This window comes from Lithobates pipiens, unplaced genomic scaffold (assembly GCF_037356315.1).
Source record: "Lithobates pipiens isolate NorthernLeopardFrog02 unplaced genomic scaffold, aLitPip1_a1.2 Scaffold_8, whole genome shotgun sequence".
Classification (NCBI taxonomy): Eukaryota; Metazoa; Chordata; class Amphibia; order Anura; family Ranidae; genus Lithobates; species Lithobates pipiens.
The window spans coordinates 593,231,694-593,254,274 of NW_027507903.1; the positions used below are offsets into that span (position 1 = coordinate 593,231,694).

The following is a 22,581-nucleotide window of genomic DNA, read 5'->3' on the forward strand; positions in this document are numbered from 1 at the left end:
ATAAAGGTGGCTGAAGGTGATTGTTTGACCAACTGTTTCCTGCCATAGAACCTTGTCTGTGGTAGCTTACCTGGGCTCCCGTAAACAATCTGCGACTGGCACACGCTGCTTGATCTTCTCTTGCCTATAATCCAGAGTGGATTCTACCTTATTTTTTGGCCTGCGTTTCCTCTGCTGGACCTGGCATCATGAGGCTAAAGGGGAACTTCATTTGTAACCCAGTCACTGATTAAGAATACTGGAAGTGTCTTGGTCCAGGACTTAAGGAAGCCGTTCGGGCAGTGTCTTTTTGCAAGGCCCTTGTTTCCGGTGAAAGAGCATTGGCCTGTAGGTAAAAGTAAGCCAGAAACTGGACTGGACCCTATCTGCATGCTTACAGGTTAGATTCTCCCTTTTATCTTCAACCTGTCCTAGAAAATGAAACGGGAAAGGACGATTGGCCAGCCTGGGCAAGCCAAATACTTGTGCTTTCAGGCTGAATGCTCTTTTTCCACCATAGATGTCAAGATTCAAACAGCTTTGGACTCTTCTGGTGGTGGATTTTTCAGAGCCCGGATAGCTCAGTCGGTAGAGCATGAGACTTTTAATCTGATGGTCCAGGGTTCAAGTCCCTGTTCGGGCGCTTTGAGGTCCTTGAGCTTCTGATTGGGCAGTCTTTATGCACATCTGCCAGGAACGCTCACTGGACCAGAGAGATGAAATGTCCTAGGGGAAGGGAAGCCAACCTCCCCCCTCGAGGCTCTTGGAATCTGCACCAGAAATAAAGGTGGCTGAAGGTGATTGTTTGACCAACTGTTTCCTGCCATAGAACCTTGTCTGTGGTAGCTTACCTGGGCTCCCGTAAACAATCTGCGACTGGCACACGCTGCTTGATCTTCTCTTGCCTATAATCCAGAGTGGATTCTACCTTATTTTTTGGCCTGCGTTTCCTCTGCTGGACCTGGCATCATGAGGCTAAAGGGGAACTTCATTTGTAACCCAGTCACTGATTAAGAATACTGGAAGTGTCTTGGTCCAGGACTTAAGGAAGCCGTTCGGGCAGTGTCTTTTTGCAAGGCCCTTGTTTCCGGTGAAAGAGCATTGGCCTGTAGGTAAAAGTAAGCCAGAAACTGGACTGGACCCTATCTGCATGCTTACAGGTTAGATTCTCCCTTTTATCTTCAACCTGTCCTAGAAAATAAAACGGGAGAGGACGATTGGCCAGCCTGGGCAAGCCAAATACTTGTGCTTTCAGGCTGAATGCTCTTTTTCCACCATAGATGTCAAGATTCAAACAGCTTTGGACTCTTCTGGTGGGGGATTTTTCAGAGCCCAGATAGCTCAGTCGGTAGAGCATCAGACTTTTAATCTGAGGGTCCAGGGTTCAAGTCCCTGTTCGGGCGCTTTGAGGTCCTTGAGCTTCTGATTGGGCAGTCTTTATGCACATCTGCCAGGAACGCTCACTGGACCAGAGAGATGAAATGTCATAGGGGACGGGAAGCCAACCTCCCCCCTCGAGGCTCTTGGAATCTGCACCAGAAATAAAGGTGGCTGAAGGTGATTGTTTGACCAACTGTTTCCTGCCATAGAACCTTGTCTGTGGTAGCTTACCTGGGCTCCCGTAAACAATCTGCGACTGGCACACGCTGCTTGATCTTCTCTTGCCTATAATCCAGAGTGGATTCTACCTTATTTTTTGGCCTGCGTTTCCTCTGCTGGACCTGGCATCATGAGGCTAAAGGGGAACTTCATTTGTAACCCAGTCACTGATTAAGAATACTGGAAGTGTCTTGGTCCAGGACTTAAGGAAGCCGTTCGGGCAGTGTCTTTTTGCAAGGCCCTTGTTTCCGGTGAAAGAGCATTGGCCTGTAGGTAAAAGTAAGCCAGAAACTGGACTGGACCCTATCTGCATGCTTACAGGTTAGATTCTCCCTTTTATCTTCAACCTGTCCTAGAAAATGAAACGGGAAAGGACGATTGGCCAGCCTGGGCAAGCCAAATACTTGTGCTTTCAGGCTGAATGCTCTTTTTCCACCATAGATGTCAAGATTCAAACAGCTTTGGACTCTCCTGGTGGTGGATTTTTCAGAGCCCGGATAGCTCAGTCGGTAGAGCATCAGACTTTTAATCTGAGGGTCCAGGGTTCAAGTCCCTGTTCGGGCGCTTTGAGGTCCTTGAGCTTCTGATTGGGCAGTCTTTATGCACATCTGCCAGGAACGCTCACTGGACCAGAGAGATGAAATATCCTAGGGGAAGGGAAGCCAACCTCCCCCCTCGAGGCTCTTGGAATCTGCACCAGAAATAAAGGTGGCTGAAGGTGATTGTTTGACCAACTGTTTCCTGCCATAGAACCTTGTCTGTGGTAGCTTACCTGGGCTCCCGTAAACAATCTGCGACTGGCACACGCTGCTTGATCTTCTCTTGCCTATAATCCAGAGTGGATTCTACATTATTTTTTGGCCTGCGTTTCCTCTGCTGGACCTGGCATCATGAGGCTAAAGGGGAACTTCATTTGTAACCCAGTCACTGATTAAGAATACTGGAAGTGTCTTGGTCCAGGACTTAAGGAAGCCGTTCGGGCAGTGTCTTTTTGCAAGGCCCTTGTTTCCGGTGAAAGAGCATTGGCCTGTAGGTAAAAGTAAGCCAGAAACTGGACTGGACCCTATCTGCATGCTTACAGGTTAGATTCTCCCTTTTATCTTCAACCTGTCCTAGAAAATGAAACGGGAAAGGACGATTGGCCAGCCTGGGCAAGCCAAATACTTGTGCTTTCAGGCTGAATGCTCTTTTTCCACCATAGATGTCAAGATTCAAACAGCTTTGGACTCTTCTGGTGGTGGATTTTTCAGAGCCCGGATAGCTCAGTCGGTAGAGCATCAGACTTTTAATCTGAGGGTCCAGGGTTCAAGTCCCTGTTCGGGCGCTTTGAGGTCCTTGAGCTTCTGATTGGGCAGTCTTTATGCACATCTGCCAGGAACGCTCACTGGACCAGAGAGATGAAATGTCCTAGGGGACGGGAAGCCAACCTCCCCCCTCGAGGCTCTTGGAATCTGCACCAGAAATAAAGGTGGCTGAAGGTGATTGTTTGACCAACTGTTTCCTGCCATAGAACCTTGTCTGTGGTAGCTTACCTGGGCTCCCGTAAACAATCTGCGACTGGCACACGCTGCTTGATCTTCTCTTGCCTATAATCCAGAGTGGATTCTACATTATTTTTTGGCCTGCGTTTCCTCTGCTGGACCTGGCATCATGAGGCTAAAGGGGAACTTCATTTGTAACCCAGTCACTGATTAAGAATACTGGAAGTGTCTTGGTCCAGGACTTAAGGAAGCCGTTCGGGCAGTGTCTTTTTGCAAGGCCCTTGTTTCCGGTGAAAGAGCATTGGCCTGTAGGTAAAAGTAAGCCAGAAACTGGACTGGACCCTATCTGCATGCTTACAGGTTAGATTCTCCCTTTTATCTTCAACCTGTCCTAGAAAATGAAACGGGAAAGGACGATTGGCCAGCCTGGGCAAGCCAAATACTTGTGCTTTCAGGCTGAATGCTCTTTTTCCACCATAGATGTCAAGATTCAAACAGCTTTGGACTCTTCTGGTGGTGGATTTTTCAGAGCCCGGATAGCTCAGTCGGTAGAGCATCAGACTTTTAATCTGAGGGTCCAGGGTTCAAGTCCCTGTTCGGGCGCTTTGAGGTCCTTGAGCTTCTGATTGGGCAGTCTTTATGCACATCTGCCAGGAACGCTCACTGGACCAGAGAGATGAAATGTCCTAGGGGAAGGGAAGCCAACCTCCCCCCTCGAGGCTCTTGGAATCTGCACCAGAAATAAAGGTGGCTGAAGGTGATTGTTTGACCAACTGTTTCCTGCCATAGAACCTTGTCTGTGGTAGCTTACCTGGGCTCCCGTAAACAATCTGCGACTGGCACACGCTGCTTGATCTTCTCTTGCCTATAATCCAGAGTGGATTCTACCTTATTTTTTGGCCTGCGTTTCCTCTGCTGGACCTGGCATCATGAGGCTAAAGGGGAACTTCATTTGTAACCCAGTCACTGATTAAGAATACTGGAAGTGTCTTGGTCCAGGACTTAAGGAAGCCGTTCGGGCAGTGTCTTTTTGCAAGGCCCTTGTTTCCGGTGAAAGAGCATTGGCCTGTAGGTAAAAGTAAGCCAGAAACTGGACTGGACCCTATCTGCATGCTTACAGGTTAGATTCTCCCTTTTATCTTCAACCTGTCCTAGAAAATGAAACGGGAAAGGACGATTGGCCAGCCTGGGCAAGCCAAATACTTGTGCTTTCAGGCTGAATGCTCTTTTTCCACCATAGATGTCAAGATTCAAACAGCTTTGGACTCTTCTGGTGGTGGATTTTTCAGAGCCCGGATAGCTCAGTCGGTAGAGCATCAGACTTTTAATCTGAGGGTCCAGGGTTCAAGTCCCTGTTCGGGCGCTTTGAGGTCCTTGAGCTTCTGATTGGGCAGTCTTTATGCACATCTGCCAGGAACGCTCACTGGACCAGAGAGATGAAATGTCCTAGGGGAAGGGAAGCCAACCTCCCCCCTCGAGGCTCTTGGAATCTGCACCAGAAATAAAGGTGGCTGAAGGTGATTGTTTGACCAACTGTTTCCTGCCATAGAACCTTGTCTGTGGTAGCTTACCTGGGCTCCCGTAAACAATCTGCGACTGGCACACGCTGCTTGATCTTCTCTTGCCTATAATCCAGAGTGGATTCTACCTTATTTTTTGGCCTGCGTTTCCTCTGCTGGACCTGGCATCATGAGGCTAAAGGGGAACTTCATTTGTAACCCAGTCACTGATTAAGAATACTGGAAGTGTCTTGGTCCAGGACTTAAGGAAGCCGTTCGGGCAGTGTCTTTTTGCAAGGCCCTTGTTTCCGGTGAAAGAGCATTGGCCTGTAGGTAAAAGTAAGCCAGAAACTGGACTGGACCCTATCTGCATGCTTACAGGTTAGATTCTCCCTTTTATCTTCAACCTGTCCTAGAAAATGAAACGGGAAAGGACGATTGGCCAGCCTGGGCAAGCCAAATACTTGTGCTTTCAGGCTGAATGCTCTTTTTCCACCATAGATGTCAAAATTCAAACAGCTTTGGACTCTTCTGGTGGTGGATTTTTCAGAGCCCGGATAGCTCAGTCGGTAGAGCATCAGACTTTTAATCTGAGGGTCCAGGGTTCAAGTCCCTGTTCGGGCGCTTTGAGGTCCTTGAGCTTCTGATTGGGCAGTCTTTATGCACATCTGCCAGGAACGCTCACTGGACCAGAGAGATGAAATGTCCTAGGGGAAGGGAAGCCAACCTCCCCCCTCGAGGCTCTTGGAATCTGCACCAGAAATAAAGGTGGCTGAAGGTGATTGTTTGACCAACTGTTTCCTGCCATAGAACCTTGTCTGTGGTAGCTTACCTGGGCTCCCGTAAACAATCTGCGACTGGCACACGCTGCTTGATCTTCTCTTGCCTATAATCCAGAGTGGATTCTACCTTATTTTTTGGCCTGCGTTTCCTCTGCTGGACCTGGCATCATGAGGCTAAAGGGGAACTTCATTTGTAACCCAGTCACTGATTAAGAATACTGGAAGTGTCTTGGTCCAGGACTTAAGGAAGCCGTTCGGGCAGTGTCTTTTTGCAAGGCCCTTGTTTCCGGTGAAAGAGCATTGGCCTGTAGGTAAAAGTAAGCCAGAAACTGGACTGGACCCTATCTGCATGCTTACAGGTTAGATTCTCCCTTTTATCTTCAACCTGTCCTAGAAAATGAAACGGGAAAGGACGATTGGCCAGCCTGGGCAAGCCAAATACTTGTGCTTTCAGGCTGAATGCTCTTTTTCCACCATAGATGTCAAGATTCAAACAGCTTTGGACTCTTCTGGTGGTGGATTTTTCAGAGCCCGGATAGCTCAGTCGGTAGAGCATCAGACTTTTAATCTGAGGGTCCAGGGTTCAAGTCCCTGTTCGGGCGCTTTGAGGTCCTTGAGCTTCTGATTGGGCAGTCTTTATGCACATCTGCCAGGAACGCTCACTGGACCAGAGAGATGAAATGTCCTAGGGGAAGGGAAGCCAACCTCCCCCCTCGAGGCTCTTGGAATCTGCACCAGAAATAAAGGTGGCTGAAGGTGATTGTTTGACCAACTGTTTCCTGCCATAGAACCTTGTCTGTGGTAGCTTACCTGGGCTCCCGTAAACAATCTGCGACTGGCACACGCTGCTTGATCTTCTCTTGCCTATAATCCAGAGTGGATTCTACCTTATTTTTTGGCCTGCGTTTCCTCTGCTGGACCTGGCATCATGAGGCTAAAGGGGAACTTCATTTGTAACCCAGTCACTGATTAAGAATACTGGAAGTGTCTTGGTCCAGGACTTAAGGAAGCCGTTCGGGCAGTGTCTTTTTGCAAGGCCCTTGTTTCCGGTGAAAGAACATTGGCCTGTAGGTAAAAGTAAGCCAGAAACTGGACTGGACCCTATCTGCATGCTTACAGGTTAGATTCTCCCTTTTATCTTCAACCTGTCCTAGAAAATGAAACGGGAGAGGACGATTGGCCAGCCTGGGCAAGCCAAATACTTGTGCTTTCAGGCTGAATGCTCTTTTTCCACCATAGATGTCAAGATTCAAACAGCTTTGGACTCTTCTGGTGGTGGATTTTTCAGAGCCCAGATAGCTCAGTCGGTAGAGCATCAGACTTTTAATCTGAGGGTCCAGGGTTCAAGTCCCTGTTCGGGCGCTTTGAGGTCCTTGAGCTTCTGATTGGGCAGTCTTTATGAACATCTGCCAGGAACGCTCACTGGACCAGAGAGATGAAATGTCCTAGGGGACGGGAAGCCAACCTCCCCCCTCGAGGCTCTTGGAATCTGCACCAGAAATAAAGGTGGCTGAAGGTGATTGTTTGACCAACTGTTTCCTGCCATAGAACCTTGTCTGTGGTAGCTTACCTGGGCTCCCGTAAACAATCTGCGACTGGCACACGCTGCTTGATCTTCTCTTGCCTATAATCCAGAGTGGATTCTACCTTATTTTTTGGCCTGCGTTTCCTCTGCTGGACCTGGCATCATGAGGCTAAAGGGGAACTTCATTTGTAACCCAGTCACTGATTAAGAATACTGGAAGTGTCTTGGTCCAGGACTTAAGGAAGCCGTTCGGGCAGTGTCTTTTTGCAAGGCCCTTGTTTCCGGTGAAAGAGCATTGGCCTGTAGGTAAAAGTAAGCCAGAAACTGGACTGGACCCTATCTGCATGCTTACAGGTTAGATTCTCCCTTTTATCTTCAACCTGTCCTAGAAAATGAAACGGGAAAGGACGATTGGCCAGCCTGGGCAAGCCAAATACTTGTGCTTTCAGGCTGAATGCTCTTTTTCCACCATAGATGTCAAGATTCAAACAGCTTTGGACTCTTCTGGTGGTGGATTTTTCAGAGCCCGGATAGCTCAGTCGGTAGAGCATCAGACTTTTAATCTGAGGGTCCAGGGTTCAAGTCCCTGTTCGGGCGCTTTGAGGTCCTTGAGCTTCTGATTGGGCAGTCTTTATGCACATCTGCCAGGAACGCTCACTGGACCAGAGAGATGAAATGTCCTAGGGGAAGGGAAGCCAACCTCCCCCCTCGAGGCTCTTGGAATCTGCACCAGAAATAAAGGTGGCTGAAGGTGATTGTTTGACCAACTGTTTCCTGCCATAGAACCTTGTCTGTGGTAGCTTACCTGGGCTCCCGTAAACAATCTGCGACTGGCACACGCTGCTTGATCTTCTCTTGCCTATAATCCAGAGTGGATTCTACCTTATTTTTTGGCCTGCGTTTCCTCTGCTGGACCTGGCATCATGAGGCTAAAGGGGAACTTCATTTGTAACCCAGTCACTGATTAAGAATACTGGAAGTGTCTTGGTCCAGGACTTAAGGAAGCCGTTCGGGCAGTGTCTTTTTGCAAGGCCCTTGTTTCCGGTGAAAGAGCATTGGCCTGTAGGTAAAAGTAAGCCAGAAACTGGACTGGACCCTATCTGCATGCTTACAGGTTAGATTCTCCCTTTTATCTTCAAACTGTCCTAGAAAATGAAACGGGAAAGGACGATTGGCCAGCCTGGGCAAGCCAAATACTTGTGCTTTCAGGCTGAATGCTCTTTTTCCACCATAGATGTCAAGATTCAAACAGCGTTGGACTCTTCTGGTGGTGGATTTTTCAGAGCCCGGATAGCTCAGTCGGTAGAGCATCAGACTTTTAATCTGAGGGTCCAGGGTTCAAGTCCCTGTTCGGGCGCTTTGAGGTCCTTGAGCTTCTGATTGGGCAGTCTTTATGCACATCTGCCAGGAACGCTCACTGGACCAGAGAGATGAAATGTCCTAGGGGACGGGAAACCAACCTCCCCCTCGAGGCTCTTGGAATCTGCACCAGAAATAAAGGTGGCTGAAGGTGATTGTTTGACCAAATGTTTCCTGCCATAGACCCTTGTCTGTGGTAGCTTACCTGGGCTCCCGTAAACAATCTTCGACTGGCACACGCTGCTTGATCTTCTCTTGCCTATAATCCAGAGTGGATTCTACCTTATTTTTTGGCCTGCGTTTCCTCTGCTGGACCTGGCATCATGAGGCTAAAGGGGAACTTCATTTGTAACCCAGTCACTGATTAAGAATACTGGAAGTGTCTTGGTCCAGGGCTTAAGGAAGCCGTTCGGGCAGTGTCTTTTTGCAAGGCCCTTGTTTCCGGTGAAAGAGCATTGACCTGTAGGTAAAAGTAAGCCAGAAACTGGACTGGACCCTATCTGCATGCTTACAGGTTAGATTCTCCCTTTTATCTTCAACCTGTCCTAGAAAATTAAACGGGAGAGGACGATTGGCCAGCCTGGGCAAGCCAAATACTTGTGCTTTCAGGCTGAATGCTCTTTTTCCACCATAGATGTCAAGATTCAAACAGCTTTGGACTCTTCTGGTGGTGGATTTTTCAGAGCCCGGATAGCTCAGTCGGTAGAGCATCAGACTTTTAATCTGAGGGTCCAGGGTTCAAGTCCCTGTTCGGGCGCTTTGAGGTCCTTGAGCTTCTGATTGGGCAGTCTTTATGCACATCTGCCAGGAACGCTCACTGGACCAGAGAGATGAAATGTCCTAGGGGAAGGGAAGCCAACCTCCCCCCTCGAGGCTCTTGGAATCTGCACCAGAAATAAAGGTGGCTGAAGGTGATTGTTTGACCAACTGTTTCCTGCCATAGAACCTTGTCTGTGGTAGCTTACCTGGGCTCCCGTAAACAATCTGCGACTGGCACACGCTGCTTGATCTTCTCTTGCCTATAATCCAGAGTGGATTCTACCTTATTTTTTGGCCTGCGTTTCCTCTGCTGGACCTGGCATCATGAGGCTAAAGGGGAACTTCATTTGTAACCCAGTCACTGATTAAGAATACTGGAAGTGTCTTGGTCCAGGACTTAAGGAAGCCGTTCGGGCAGTGTCTTTTTGCAAGGCCCTTGTTTCCGGTGAAAGAGCATTGGCCTGTAGGTAAAAGTAAGCCAGAAACTGGACTGGACCCTATCTGCATGCTTACAGGTTAGATTCTCCCTTTTATCTTCAAACTGTCCTAGAAAATGAAACGGGAAAGGACGATTGGCCAGCCTGGGCAAGCCAAATACTTGTGCTTTCAGGCTGAATGCTCTTTTTCCACCATAGATGTCAAGATTCAAACAGCGTTGGACTCTTCTGGTGGTGGATTTTTCAGAGCCCGGATAGCTCAGTCGGTAGAGCATCAGACTTTTAATCTGAGGGTCCAGGGTTCAAGTCCCTGTTCGGGCGCTTTGAGGTCCTTGAGCTTCTGATTGGGCAGTCTTTATGCACATCTGCCAGGAACGCTCACTGGACCAGAGAGATGAAATGTCCTAGGGGACGGGAAACCAACCTCCCCCTCGAGGCTCTTGGAATCTGCACCAGAAATAAAGGTGGCTGAAGGTGATTGTTTGACCAACTGTTTCCTGCCATAGACCCTTGTCTGTGGTAGCTTACCTGGGCTCCCGTAAACAATCTTCGACTGGCACACGCTGCTTGATCTTCTCTTGCCTATAATCCAGAGTGGATTCTACCTTATTTTTTGGCCTGCGTTTCCTCTGCTGGACCTGGCATCATGAGGCTAAAGGGGAACTTCATTTGTAACCCAGTCACTGATTAAGAATACTGGAAGTGTCTTGGTCCAGGGCTTAAGGAAGCCGTTCGGGCAGTGTCTTTTTGCAAGGCCCTTGTTTCCGGTGAAAGAGCATTGACCTGTAGGTAAAAGTAAGCCAGAAACTGGACTGGACCCTATCTGCATGCTTACAGGTTAGATTCTCCCTTTTATCTTCAACCTGTCCTAGAAAATTAAACGGGAGAGGACGATTGGCCAGCCTGGGCAAGCCAAATACTTGTGCTTTCAGGCTGAATGCTCTTTTTCCACCATAGATGTCAAGATTCAAACAGCTTTGGACTCTTCTGGTGGTGGATTTTTCAGAGCCCGGATAGCTCAGTCGGTAGAGCATCAGACTTTTAATCTGAGGGTCCAGGGTTCAAGTCCCTGTTCAGGCGCTTTGAGGTCCTTGAGCTTCTGATTGGGCAGTCTTTATGCACATCTGCCAGGAACGCTCACTGGACCAGAGAGATGAAATGTCCTAGGGGACGGGAAGCCAACCTCCCCCCTCGAGGCTCTTGGAATCTGCACCAGAAATAAAGGTGGCTGAAGGTGATTGTTTGACCAACTGTTTCCTGCCATAGACCCTTGTCTGTGGTAGCTTACCTGGGCTCCCGTAAACAATCTTCGACTGGCACACGCTGCTTGATCTTCTCTTGCCTATAATCCAGAGTGGATTCTACCTTATTTTTTGGCCTGCGTTTCCTCTGCTGGACCTGGCATCATGAGGCTAAAGGGGAACTTCATTTGTAACCCAGTCACTGATTAAGAATACTGGAAGTGTCTTGGTCCAGGGCTTAAGGAAGCCGTTCGGGCAGTGTCTTTTTGCAAGGCCCTTGTTTCCGGTGAAAGAGCATTGACCTGTAGGTAAAAGTAAGCCAGAAACTGGACTGGACCCTATCTGCATGCTTACAGGTTAGATTCTCCCTTTTATCTTCAACCTGTCCTAGAAAATTAAACGGGAGAGGACGATTGGCCAGCCTGGGCAAGCCAAATACTTGTGCTTTCAGGCTGAATGCTCTTTTTCCACCATAGATGTCAAGATTCAAACAGCTTTGGACTCTTCTGGTGGTGGATTTTTCAGAGCCCGGATAGCTCAGTCGGTAGAGCATCAGACTTTTAATCTGAGGGTCCAGGGTTCAAGTCCCTGTTCAGGCGCTTTGAGGTCCTTGAGCTTCTGATTGGGCAGTCTTTATGCACATCTGCCAGGAACGCTCACTGGACCAGCGAGATGAAATGTCCTAGGGGACGGGAAACCAACCTCCCCCCTCGAGGCTCTTGGAATCTGCACCAGAAATAAAGGTGGCTGAAGGTGATTGTTTGACCAACTGTTTCCTGCCATAGAACCTTGTCTGTGGTAGCTTACCTGGGCTCCCGTAAACAATCTGCGACTGGCACACGCTGCTTGATCTTCTCTTGCCTATAATCCAGAGTGGATTCTACATTATTTTTTGGCCTGCGTTTCCTCTGCTGGACCTGGCATCATGAGGCTAAAGGGGAACTTCATTTGTAACCCAGTCACTGATTAAGAATACTGGAAGTGTCTTGGTCCAGGACTTAAGGAAGCCGTTCGGGCAGTGTCTTTTTGCAAGGCCCTTGTTTCCGGTGAAAGAGCATTGGCCTGTAGGTAAAAGTAAGCCAGAAACTGGACTGGACCCTATCTGCATGCTTACAGGTTAGATTCTCCCTTTTATCTTCAACCTGTCCTAGAAAATGAAACGGGAAAGGACGATTGGCCAGCCTGGGCAAGCCAAATACTTGTGCTTTCAGGCTGAATGCTCTTTTTCCACCATAGATGTCAAGATTCAAACAGCTTTGGACTCTTCTGGTGGTGGATTTTTCAGAGCCCGGATAGCTCAGTCGGTAGAGCATCAGACTTTTAATCTGAGGGTCCAGGGTTCAAGTCCCTGTTCGGGCGCTTTGAGGTCCTTGAGCTTCTGATTGGGCAGTCTTTATGCACATCTGCCAGGAACGCTCACTGGACCAGAGAGATGAAATGTCCTAGGGGAAGGGAAGCCAACCTCCCCCCTCGAGGCTCTTGGAATCTGCACCAGAAATAAAGGTGGCTGAAGGTGATTGTTTGACCAACTGTTTCCTGCCATAGAACCTTGTCTGTGGTAGCTTACCTGGGCTCCCGTAAACAATCTGCGACTGGCACACGCTGCTTGATCTTCTCTTGCCTATAATCCAGAGTGGATTCTACCTTATTTTTTGGCCTGCGTTTCCTCTGCTGGACCTGGCATCATGAGGCTAAAGGGGAACTTCATTTGTAACCCAGTCACTGATTAAGAATACTGGAAGTGTCTTGGTCCAGGACTTAAGGAAGCCGTTCGGGCAGTGTCTTTTTGCAAGGCCCTTGTTTCCGGTGAAAGAGCATTGGCCTGTAGGTAAAAGTAAGCCAGAAACTGGACTGGACCCTATCTGCATGCTTACAGGTTAGATTCTCCCTTTTATCTTCAACCTGTCCTAGAAAATGAAACGGGAAAGGACGATTGGCCAGCCTGGGCAAGCCAAATACTTGTGCTTTCAGGCTGAATGCTCTTTTTCCACCATAGATGTCAAGATTCAAACAGCTTTGGACTCTTCTGGTGGTGGATTTTTCAGAGCCCGGATAGCTCAGTCGGTAGAGCATCAGACTTTTAATCTGAGGGTCCAGGGTTCAAGTCCCTGTTCGGGCGCTTTGAGGTCCTTGAGCTTCTGATTGGGCAGTCTTTATGCACATCTGCCAGGAACGCTCACTGGACCAGAGAGATGAAATGTCCTAGGGGACGGGAAGCCAACCTCCCCCCTCGAGGCTCTTGGAATCTGCACCAGAAATAAAGGTGGCTGAAGGTGATTGTTTGACCAACTGTTTCCTGCCATAGAACCTTGTCTGTGGTAGCTTACCTGGGCTCCCGTAAACAATCTGCGACTGGCACACGCTGCTTGATCTTCTCTTGCCTATAATCCAGAGTGGATTCTACCTTATTTTTTGGCCTGCGTTTCCTCTGCTGGACCTGGCATCATGAGGCTAAAGGGGAACTTCATTTGTAACCCAGTCACTGATTAAGAATACTGGAAGTGTCTTGGTCCAGGACTTAAGGAAGCCGTTCGGGCAGTGTCTTTTTGCAAGGCCCTTGTTTCCGGTGAAAGAACATTGGCCTGTAGGTAAAAGTAAGCCAGAAACTGGACTGGACCCTATCTGCATGCTTACAGGTTAGATTCTCCCTTTTATCTTCAACCTGTCCTAGAAAATGAAACGGGAGAGGACGATTGGCCAGCCTGGGCAAGCCAAATACTTGTGCTTTCAGGCTGAATGCTCTTTTTCCACCATAGATGTCAAGATTCAAACAGCTTTGGACTCTTCTGGTGGTGGATTTTTCAGAGCCCGGATAGCTCAGTCGGTAGAGCATCAGACTTTTAATCTGAGGGTCCAGGGTTCAAGTCCCTGTTCGGGCGCTTTGAGGTCCTTGAGCTTCTGATTGGGCAGTCTTTATGCACATCTGCCAGGAACGCTCACTGGACCAGAGAGATGAAATGTCCTAGGGGAAGGGAAGCCAACCTCCCCCCTCGAGGCTCTTGGAATCTGCACCAGAAATAAAGGTGGCTGAAGGTGATTGTTTGACCAACTGTTTCCTGCCATAGAACCTTGTCTGTGGTAGCTTACCTGGGCTCCCGTAAACAATCTGCGACTGGCACACGCTGCTTGATCTTCTCTTGCCTATAATCCAGAGTGGATTCTACCTTATTTTTTGGCCTGCGTTTCCTCTGCTGGACCTGGCATCATGAGGCTAAAGGGGAACTTCATTTGTAACCCAGTCACTGATTAAGAATACTGGAAGTGTCTTGGTCCAGGACTTAAGGAAGCCGTTCGGGCAGTGTCTTTTTGCAAGGCCCTTGTTTCCGGTGAAAGAACATTGGCCTGTAGGTAAAAGTAAGCCAGAAACTGGACTGGACCCTATCTGCATGCTTACAGGTTAGATTCTCCCTTTTATCTTCAACCTGTCCTAGAAAATGAAACGGGAGAGGACGATTGGCCAGCCTGGGCAAGCCAAATACTTGTGCTTTCAGGCTGAATGCTCTTTTTCCACCATAGATGTCAAGATTCAAACAGCTTTGGACTCTTCTGGTGGTGGATTTTTCGGAGCCCGGATAGCTCAGTCGGTAGAGCATCAGACTTTTAATCTGAGGGTCCAGGGTTCAAGTCCCTGTTCGGGCGCTTTGAGGTCCTTGAGCTTCTGATTGGGCAGTCTTTATGCACATCTGCCAGGAACGCTCACTGGACCAGAGAGATGAAATGTCCTAGGGGAAGGGAAGCCAACCTCCCCCCTCGAGGCTCTTGGAATCTGCACCAGAAATAAAGGTGGCTGAAGGTGATTGTTTGACCAACTGTTTCCTGCCATAGAACCTTGTCTGTGGTAGCTTACCTGGGCTCCCGTAAACAATCTGCGACTGGCACACGCTGCTTGATCTTCTCTTGCCTATAATCCAGAGTGGATTCTACCTTATTTTTTGGCCTGCGTTTCCTCTGCTGGACCTGGCATCATGAGGCTAAAGGGGAACTTCATTTGTAACCCAGTCACTGATTAAGAATACTGGAAGTGTCTTGGTCCAGGACTTAAGGAAGCCGTTCGGGCAGTGTCTTTTTGCAAGGCCCTTGTTTCCGGTGAAAGAGCATTGGCCTGTAGGTAAAAGTAAGCCAGAAACTGGACTGGACCCTATCTGCATGCTTACAGGTTAGATTCTCCCTTTTATCTTCAACCTGTCCTAGAAAATGAAACGGGAGAGGACGATTGGCCAGCCTGGGCAAGCCAAATACTTGTGCTTTCAGGCTGAATGCTCTTTTTCCACCATAGATGTCAAGATTCAAACAGCTTTGGACTCTTCTGGTGGTGGATTTTTCAGAGCCTGGATAGCTCAGTCGGTAGAGCATCAGACTTTTAATCTGAGGGTCCAGGGTTCAAGTCCCTGTTCGGGCGCTTTGAGGTCCTTGAGCTTCTGATTGGGCAGTCTTTATGCACATCTGCCAGGAACGCTCACTGGACCAGAGAGATGAAATGTCCTAGGGGAAGGGAAGCCAACCTCCCCCCTCGAGGCTCTTGGAATCTGCACCAGAAATAAAGGTGGCTGAAGGTGATTGTTTGACCAACTGTTTCCTGCCATAGAACCTTGTCTGTGGTAGCTTACCTGGGCTCCCGTAAACAATCTGCGACTGGCACACGCTGCTTGATCTTCTCTTGCCTATAATCCAGAGTGGATTCTACCTTATTTTTTGGCCTGCGTTTCCTCTGCTGGACCTGGCATCATGAGGCTAAAGGGGAACTTCATTTGTAACCCAGTCACTGATTAAGAATACTGGAAGTGTCTTGGTCCAGGACTTAAGGAAGCCGTTCGGGCAGTGTCTTTTTGCAAGGCCCTTGTTTCCGGTGAAAGAACATTGGCCTGTAGGTAAAAGTAAGCCAGAAACTGGACTGGACCCTATCTGCATGCTTACAGGTTAGATTCTCCCTTTTATCTTCAACCTGTCCTAGAAAATGAAACGGGAGAGGACGATTGGCCAGCCTGGGCAAGCCAAATACTTGTGCTTTCAGGCTGAATGCTCTTTTTCCACCATAGATGTCAAGATTCAAACAGCTTTGGACTCTTCTGGTGGTGGATTTTTCAGAGCCCGGATAGCTCAGTCGGTAGAGCATCAGACTTTTAATCTGAGGGTCCAGGGTTCAAGTCCCTGTTCGGGCGCTTTGAGGTCCTTGAGCTTCTGATTGGGCAGTCTTTATGCACATCTGCCAGGAACGCTCACTGGACCAGAGAGATGAAATGTCCTAGGGGACGGGAAGCCAACCTCCCCCCTCGAGGCTCTTGGAATCTGCACCAGAAATAAAGGTGGCTGAAGGTGATTGTTTGACCAACTGTTTCCTGCCATAGAACCTTGTCTGTGGTAGCTTACCTGGGCTCCCGTAAACAATCTGCGACTGGCACACGCTGCTTGATCTTCTCTTGCCTATAATCCAGAGTGGATTCTACCTTATTTTTTGGCCTGCGTTTCCTCTGCTGGACCTGGCATCATGAGGCTAAAGGGGAACTTCATTTGTAACCCAGTCACTGATTAAGAATACTGGAAGTGTCTTGGTCCAGGACTTAAGGAAGCCGTTCGGGCAGTGTCTTTTTGCAAGGCCCTTGTTTCCGGTGAAAGAGCATTGGCCTGTAGGTAAAAGTAAGCCAGAAACTGGACTGGACCCTATCTGCATGCTTACAGGTTAGATTCTCCCTTTTATCTTCAACCTGTCCTAGAAAATGAAACGGGAGAGGACGATTGGCCAGCCTGGGCAAGCCAAATACTTGTGCTTTCAGGCTGAATGCTCTTTTTCCACCATAGATGTCAAGATTCAAACAGCTTTGGACTCTTCTGGTGGTGGATTTTTCAGAGCCCGGATAGCTCAGTCGGTAGAGCATCAGACTTTTAATCTGAGGGTCCAGGGTTCAAGTCCCTGTTCGGGCGCTTTGAGGTCCTTGAGCTTCTGATTGGGCAGTCTTTATGCACATCTGCCAGGAACGCTCACTGGACCAGCGAGATGAAATGTCCTAGGGGACGGGAAACCAACCTCCCCCCTCGAGGCTCTTGGAATCTGCACCAGAAATAAAGGTGGCTGAAGGTGATTGTTTGACCAACTGTTTCCTGCCATAGAACCTTGTCTGTGGTAGCTTACCTGGGCTCCCGTAAACAATCTGCGACTGGCACACGCTGCTTGATCTTCTCTTGCCTATAATCCAGAGTGGATTCTACATTATTTTTTGGCCTGCGTTTCCTCTGCTGGACCTGGCATCATGAGGCTAAAGGGGAACTTCATTTGTAACCCAGTCACTGATTAAGAATACTGGAAGTGTCTTGGTCCAGGACTTAAGGAAGCCGTTCGGGCAGTGTCTTTTTGCAAGGCCCTTGTTTCCGGTGAAAGAGCATTGGCCTGTAGGTAAAAGTAAGCCAGAAACTGGACTGGACCCTATCTGCATGCTTACAGGTTAGATTCTCCCTTTTATCTTCAACCTGTCCTAGAAAATGAAACGGGAAAGGACGATTGGCCAGCCTGGGCAAGCCAAATACTTGTGCTTTCAGGCTGAATGCTCTTTTTCCACCATAGATGTCAAGATTCAAACAGCTTTGGACTCTTCTGGTGGTGGATTTTTCAGAGCCCGGATAGCTCAGTCGGTAGAGCATCAGACTTTTAATCTGAGGGTCCAGGGTTCAAGTCCCTGTTCGGGCGCTTTGAGGTCCTTGAGCTTCTGATTGGGCAGTCTTTATGCACATCTGCCAGGAACGCTCACTGGACCAGAGAGATGAAATGTCCTAGGGGACGGGAAGCCAACCTCCCCCCTCGAGGCTCTTGGAATCTGCACCAGAAATAAAGGTGGCTGAAGGTGATTGTTTGACCAACTGTTTCCTGCCATAGAACCTTGTCTGTGGTAGCTTACCTGGGCTCCCGTAAACAATCTGCGACTGGCACACGCTGCTTGATCTTCTCTTGCCTATAATCCAGAGTGGATTCTACCTTATTTTTTGGCCTGCGTTTCCTCTGCTGGACCTGGCATCATGAGGCTAAAGGGGAACTTCATTTGTAACCCAGTCACTGATTAAGAATACTGGAAGTGTCTTGGTCCAGGACTTAAGGAAGCCGTTCGGGCAGTGTCTTTTTGCAAGGCCCTTGTTTCCGGTGAAAGAACATTGGCCTGTAGGTAAAAGTAAGCCAGAAACTGGACTGGACCCTATCTGCATGCTTACAGGTTAGATTCTCCCTTTTATCTTCAACCTGTCCTAGAAAATGAAACGGGAGAGGACGATTGGCCAGCCTGGGCAAGCCAAATACTTGTGCTTTCAGGCTGAATGCTCTTTTTCCACCATAGATGTCAAGATTCAAACAGCTTTGGACTCTTCTGGTGGTGGATTTTTCAGAGCCCGGATAGCTCAGTCGGTAGAGCATCAGACTTTTAATCTGAGGGTCCAGGGTTCAAGTCCCTGTTCGGGCGCTTTGAGGTCCTTGAGCTTCTGATTGGGCAGTCTTTATGCACATCTGCCAGGAACGCTCACTGGACCAGAGAGATGAAATGTCCTAGGGGAAGGGAAGCCAACCTCCCCCCTCGAGGCTCTTGGAATCTGCACCAGAAATAAAGGTGGCTGAAGGTGATTGTTTGACCAACTGTTTCCTGCCATAGAACCTTGTCTGTGGTAGCTTACCTGGGCTCCCGTAAACAATCTGCGACTGGCACACGCTGCTTGATCTTCTCTTGCCTATAATCCAGAGTGGATTCTACCTTATTTTTTGGCCTGCGTTTCCTCTGCTGGACCTGGCATCATGAGGCTAAAGGGGAACTTCATTTGTAACCCAGTCACTGATTAAGAATACTGGAAGTGTCTTGGTCCAGGACTTAAGGAAGCCGTTCGGGCAGTGTCTTTTTGCAAGGCCCTTGTTTCCGGTGAAAGAACATTGGCCTGTAGGTAAAAGTAAGCCAGAAACTGGACTGGACCCTATCTGCATGCTTACAGGTTAGATTCTCCCTTTTATCTTCAACCTGTCCTAGAAAATGAAACGGGAGAGGACGATTGGCCAGCCTGGGCAAGCCAAATACTTGTGCTTTCAGGCTGAATGCTCTTTTTCCACCATAGATGTCAAGATTCAAACAGCTTTGGACTCTTCTGGTGGTGGATTTTTCGGAGCCCGGATAGCTCAGTCGGTAGAGCATCAGACTTTTAATCTGAGGGTCCAGGGTTCAAGTCCCTGTTCGGGCGCTTTGAGGTCCTTGAGCTTCTGATTGGGCAGTCTTTATGCACATCTGCCAGGAACGCTCACTGGACCAGAGAGATGAAATGTCCTAGGGGAAGGGAAGCCAACCTCCCCCCTCGAGGCTCTTGGAATCTGCACCAGAAATAAAGGTGGCTGAAGGTGATTGTTTGACCAACTGTTTCCTGCCATAGAACCTTGTCTGTGGTAGCTTACCTGGGCTCCCGTAAACAATCTGCGACTGGCACACGCTGCTTGATCTTCTCTTGCCTATAATCCAGAGTGGATTCTACCTTATTTTTTGGCCTGCGTTTCCTCTGCTGGACCTGGCATCATGAGGCTAAAGGGGAACTTCATTTGTAACCCAGTCACTGATTAAGAATACTGGAAGTGTCTTGGTCCAGGACTTAAGGAAGCCGTTCGGGCAGTGTCTTTTTGCAAGGCCCTTGTTTCCGGTGAAAGAGCATTGGCCTGTAGGTAAAAGTAAGCCAGAAACTGGACTGGACCCTATCTGCATGCTTACAGGTTAGATTCTCCCTTTTATCTTCAACCTGTCCTAGAAAATGAAACGGGAAAGGACGATTGGCCAGCCTGGGCAAGCCAAATACTTGTGCTTTCAGGCTGAATGCTCTTTTTCCACCATAGATGTCAAGATTCAAACAGCTTTGGACTCTTCTGGTGGTGGATTTTTCAGAGCCCGGATAGCTCAGTCGGTAGAGCATCAGACTTTTAATCTGAGGGTCCAGGGTTCAAGTCCCTGTTCGGGCGCTTTGAGGTCCTTGAGCTTCTGATTGGGCAGTCTTTATGCACATCTGCCAGGAACGCTCACTGGACCAGAGAGATGAAATGTCCTAGGGGACGGGAAGCCAACCTCCCCCCTCGAGGCTCTTGGAATCTGCACCAGAAATAAAGGTGGCTGAAGGTGATTGTTTGACCAACTGTTTCCTGCCATAGAACCTTGTCTGTGGTAGCTTACCTGGGCTCCCGTAAACAATCTGCGACTGGCACACGCTGCTTGATCTTCTCTTGCCTATAATCCAGAGTGGATTCTACCTTATTTTTTGGCCTGCGTTTCCTCTGCTGGACCTGGCATCATGAGGCTAAAGGGGAACTTCATTTGTAACCCAGTCACTGATTAAGAATACTGGAAGTGTCTTGGTCCAGGACTTAAGGAAGCCGTTCGGGCAGTGTCTTTTTGCAAGGCCCTTGTTTCCGGTGAAAGAACATTGGCCTGTAGGTAAAAGTAAGCCAGAAACTGGACTGGACCCTATCTGCATGCTTACAGGTTAGATTCTCCCTTTTATCTTCAACCTGTCCTAGAAAATGAAACGGGAGAGGACGATTGGCCAGCCTGGGCAAGCCAAATACTTGTGCTTTCAGGCTGAATGCTCTTTTTCCACCATAGATGTCAAGATTCAAACAGCTTTGGACTCTTCTGGTGGTGGATTTTTCAGAGCCCGGATAGCTCAGTCGGTAGAGCATCAGACTTTTAATCTGAGGGTCCAGGGTTCAAGTCCCTGTTCGGGCGCTTTGAGGTCCTTGAGCTTCTGATTGGGCAGTCTTTATGCACATCTGCCAGGAACGCTCACTGGACCAGAGAGATGAAATGTCCTAGGGGAAGGGAAGCCAACCTCCCCCCTCGAGGCTCTTGGAATCTGCACCAGAAATAAAGGTGGCTGAAGGTGATTGTTTGACCAACTGTTTCCTGCCATAGAACCTTGTCTGTGGTAGCTTACCTGGGCTCCCGTAAACAATCTGCGACTGGCACACGCTGCTTGATCTTCTCTTGCCTATAATCCAGAGTGGATTCTACCTTATTTTTTGGCCTGCGTTTCCTCTGCTGGACCTGGCATCATGAGGCTAAAGGGGAACTTCATTTGTAACCCAGTCACTGATTAAGAATACTGGAAGTGTCTTGGTCCAGGACTTAAGGAAGCCGTTCGGGCAGTGTCTTTTTGCAAGGCCCTTGTTTCCGGTGAAAGAGCATTGGCCTGTAGGTAAAAGTAAGCCAGAAACTGGACTGGACCCTATCTGCATGCTTACAGGTTAGATTCTCCCTTTTATCTTCAACCTGTCCTAGAAAATGAAACGGGAGAGGACGATTGGCCAGCCTGGGCAAGCCAAATACTTGTGCTTTCAGGCTGAATGCTCTTTTTCCACCATAGATGTCAAGATTCAAACAGCTTTGGACTCTTCTGGTGGTGGATTTTTCAGAGCCTGGATAGCTCAGTCGGTAGAGCATCAGACTTTTAATCTGAGGGTCCAGGGTTCAAGTCCCTGTTCGGGCGCTTTGAGGTCCTTGAGCTTCTGATTGGGCAGTCTTTATGCACATCTGCCAGGAACGCTCACTGGACCAGAGAGATGAAATGTCCTAGGGGAAGGGAAGCCAACCTCCCCCCTCGAGGCTCTTGGAATCTGCACCAGAAATAAAGGTGGCTGAAGGTGATTGTTTGACCAACTGTTTCCTGCCATAGAACCTTGTCTGTGGTAGCTTACCTGGGCTCCCGTAAACAATCTGCGACTGGCACACGCTGCTTGATCTTCTCTTGCCTATAATCCAGAGTGGATTCTACCTTATTTTTTGGCCTGCGTTTCCTCTGCTGGACCTGGCATCATGAGGCTAAAGGGGAACTTCATTTGTAACCCAGTCACTGATTAAGAATACTGGAAGTGTCTTGGTCCAGGACTTAAGGAAGCCGTTCGGGCAGTGTCTTTTTGCAAGGCCCTTGTTTCCGGTGAAAGAACATTGGCCTGTAGGTAAAAGTAAGCCAGAAACTGGACTGGACCCTATCTGCATGCTTACAGGTTAGATTCTCCCTTTTATCTTCAACCTGTCCTAGAAAATGAAACGGGAGAGGACGATTGGCCAGCCTGGGCAAGCCAAATACTTGTGCTTTCAGGCTGAATGCTCTTTTTCCACCATAGATGTCAAGATTCAAACAGCTTTGGACTCTTCTGGTGGTGGATTTTTCAGAGCCCGGATAGCTCAGTCGGTAGAGCATCAGACTTTTAATCTGAGGGTCCAGGGTTCAAGTCCCTGTTCGGGCGCTTTGAGGTCCTTGAGCTTCTGATTGGGCAGTCTTTATGCACATCTGCCAGGAACGCTCACTGGACCAGAGAGATGAAATGTCCTAGGGGACGGGAAGCCAACCTCCCCCCTCGAGGCTCTTGGAATCTGCACCAGAAATAAAGGTGGCTGAAGGTGATTGTTTGACCAACTGTTTCCTGCCATAGAACCTTGTCTGTGGTAGCTTACCTGGGCTCCCGTAAACAATCTGCGACTGGCACACGCTGCTTGATCTTCTCTTGCCTATAATCCAGAGTGGATTCTACCTTATTTTTTGGCCTGCGTTTCCTCTGCTGGACCTGGCATCATGAGGCTAAAGGGGAACTTCATTTGTAACCCAGTCACTGATTAAGAATACTGGAAGTGTCTTGGTCCAGGACTTAAGGAAGCCGTTCGGGCAGTGTCTTTTTGCAAGGCCCTTGTTTCCGGTGAAAGAGCATTGGCCTGTAGGTAAAAGTAAGCCAGAAACTGGACTGGACCCTATCTGCATGCTTACAGGTTAGATTCTCCCTTTTATCTTCAACCTGTCCTAGAAAATGAAACGGGAGAGGACGATTGGCCAGCCTGGGCAAGCCAAATACTTGTGCTTTCAGGCTGAATGCTCTTTTTCCACCATAGATGTCAAGATTCAAACAGCTTTGGACTCTTCTGGTGGTGGATTT

General features: G+C 48.6%; 22 non-coding genes across 22 annotated transcripts; all 22 read left to right on the forward strand.

Moving 5' to 3' along the window:
* Positions 1-2,069: 2,069 nt before the first annotated feature.
* TRNAK-UUU (transfer RNA lysine (anticodon UUU)) lies at positions 2,070-2,142 on the forward strand. Its single transcript has one exon. It is a non-coding gene; the product is annotated as a tRNA-Lys (tRNA).
* Positions 2,143-2,829: 687 nt separating this feature from the next.
* TRNAK-UUU (transfer RNA lysine (anticodon UUU)) lies at positions 2,830-2,902 on the forward strand. Its single transcript has one exon. It is a non-coding gene; the product is annotated as a tRNA-Lys (tRNA).
* Positions 2,903-3,589: 687 nt separating this feature from the next.
* On the forward strand, positions 3,590-3,662 carry TRNAK-UUU (transfer RNA lysine (anticodon UUU)). The gene has a single exon. It is a non-coding gene; the product is annotated as a tRNA-Lys (tRNA).
* A 687-nt stretch (positions 3,663-4,349) lies between these two features.
* TRNAK-UUU (transfer RNA lysine (anticodon UUU)) lies at positions 4,350-4,422 on the forward strand. The gene has a single exon. It is a non-coding gene; the product is annotated as a tRNA-Lys (tRNA).
* Positions 4,423-5,109: 687 nt separating this feature from the next.
* On the forward strand, positions 5,110-5,182 carry TRNAK-UUU (transfer RNA lysine (anticodon UUU)). Its single transcript has one exon. It is a non-coding gene; the product is annotated as a tRNA-Lys (tRNA).
* A 687-nt stretch (positions 5,183-5,869) lies between these two features.
* On the forward strand, positions 5,870-5,942 carry TRNAK-UUU (transfer RNA lysine (anticodon UUU)). The gene has a single exon. It is a non-coding gene; the product is annotated as a tRNA-Lys (tRNA).
* A 1,447-nt stretch (positions 5,943-7,389) lies between these two features.
* On the forward strand, positions 7,390-7,462 carry TRNAK-UUU (transfer RNA lysine (anticodon UUU)). Its single transcript has one exon. It is a non-coding gene; the product is annotated as a tRNA-Lys (tRNA).
* Positions 7,463-8,149: 687 nt separating this feature from the next.
* TRNAK-UUU (transfer RNA lysine (anticodon UUU)) lies at positions 8,150-8,222 on the forward strand. The gene has a single exon. It is a non-coding gene; the product is annotated as a tRNA-Lys (tRNA).
* Positions 8,223-8,908: 686 nt separating this feature from the next.
* On the forward strand, positions 8,909-8,981 carry TRNAK-UUU (transfer RNA lysine (anticodon UUU)). The gene has a single exon. It is a non-coding gene; the product is annotated as a tRNA-Lys (tRNA).
* Positions 8,982-9,668: 687 nt separating this feature from the next.
* TRNAK-UUU (transfer RNA lysine (anticodon UUU)) lies at positions 9,669-9,741 on the forward strand. The gene has a single exon. It is a non-coding gene; the product is annotated as a tRNA-Lys (tRNA).
* Positions 9,742-11,947: 2,206 nt separating this feature from the next.
* On the forward strand, positions 11,948-12,020 carry TRNAK-UUU (transfer RNA lysine (anticodon UUU)). Its single transcript has one exon. It is a non-coding gene; the product is annotated as a tRNA-Lys (tRNA).
* Positions 12,021-12,707: 687 nt separating this feature from the next.
* Positions 12,708-12,780, forward strand: TRNAK-UUU (transfer RNA lysine (anticodon UUU)). The gene has a single exon. It is a non-coding gene; the product is annotated as a tRNA-Lys (tRNA).
* Positions 12,781-13,467: 687 nt separating this feature from the next.
* Positions 13,468-13,540, forward strand: TRNAK-UUU (transfer RNA lysine (anticodon UUU)). The gene has a single exon. It is a non-coding gene; the product is annotated as a tRNA-Lys (tRNA).
* A 687-nt stretch (positions 13,541-14,227) lies between these two features.
* On the forward strand, positions 14,228-14,300 carry TRNAK-UUU (transfer RNA lysine (anticodon UUU)). Its single transcript has one exon. It is a non-coding gene; the product is annotated as a tRNA-Lys (tRNA).
* Positions 14,301-15,747: 1,447 nt separating this feature from the next.
* TRNAK-UUU (transfer RNA lysine (anticodon UUU)) lies at positions 15,748-15,820 on the forward strand. The gene has a single exon. It is a non-coding gene; the product is annotated as a tRNA-Lys (tRNA).
* A 687-nt stretch (positions 15,821-16,507) lies between these two features.
* Positions 16,508-16,580, forward strand: TRNAK-UUU (transfer RNA lysine (anticodon UUU)). The gene has a single exon. It is a non-coding gene; the product is annotated as a tRNA-Lys (tRNA).
* A 687-nt stretch (positions 16,581-17,267) lies between these two features.
* TRNAK-UUU (transfer RNA lysine (anticodon UUU)) lies at positions 17,268-17,340 on the forward strand. The gene has a single exon. It is a non-coding gene; the product is annotated as a tRNA-Lys (tRNA).
* Positions 17,341-18,027: 687 nt separating this feature from the next.
* TRNAK-UUU (transfer RNA lysine (anticodon UUU)) lies at positions 18,028-18,100 on the forward strand. The gene has a single exon. It is a non-coding gene; the product is annotated as a tRNA-Lys (tRNA).
* Positions 18,101-18,787: 687 nt separating this feature from the next.
* Positions 18,788-18,860, forward strand: TRNAK-UUU (transfer RNA lysine (anticodon UUU)). The gene has a single exon. It is a non-coding gene; the product is annotated as a tRNA-Lys (tRNA).
* Positions 18,861-19,547: 687 nt separating this feature from the next.
* TRNAK-UUU (transfer RNA lysine (anticodon UUU)) lies at positions 19,548-19,620 on the forward strand. The gene has a single exon. It is a non-coding gene; the product is annotated as a tRNA-Lys (tRNA).
* Positions 19,621-20,307: 687 nt separating this feature from the next.
* Positions 20,308-20,380, forward strand: TRNAK-UUU (transfer RNA lysine (anticodon UUU)). The gene has a single exon. It is a non-coding gene; the product is annotated as a tRNA-Lys (tRNA).
* Positions 20,381-21,827: 1,447 nt separating this feature from the next.
* On the forward strand, positions 21,828-21,900 carry TRNAK-UUU (transfer RNA lysine (anticodon UUU)). Its single transcript has one exon. It is a non-coding gene; the product is annotated as a tRNA-Lys (tRNA).
* Positions 21,901-22,581: the final 681 nt, after the last annotated feature.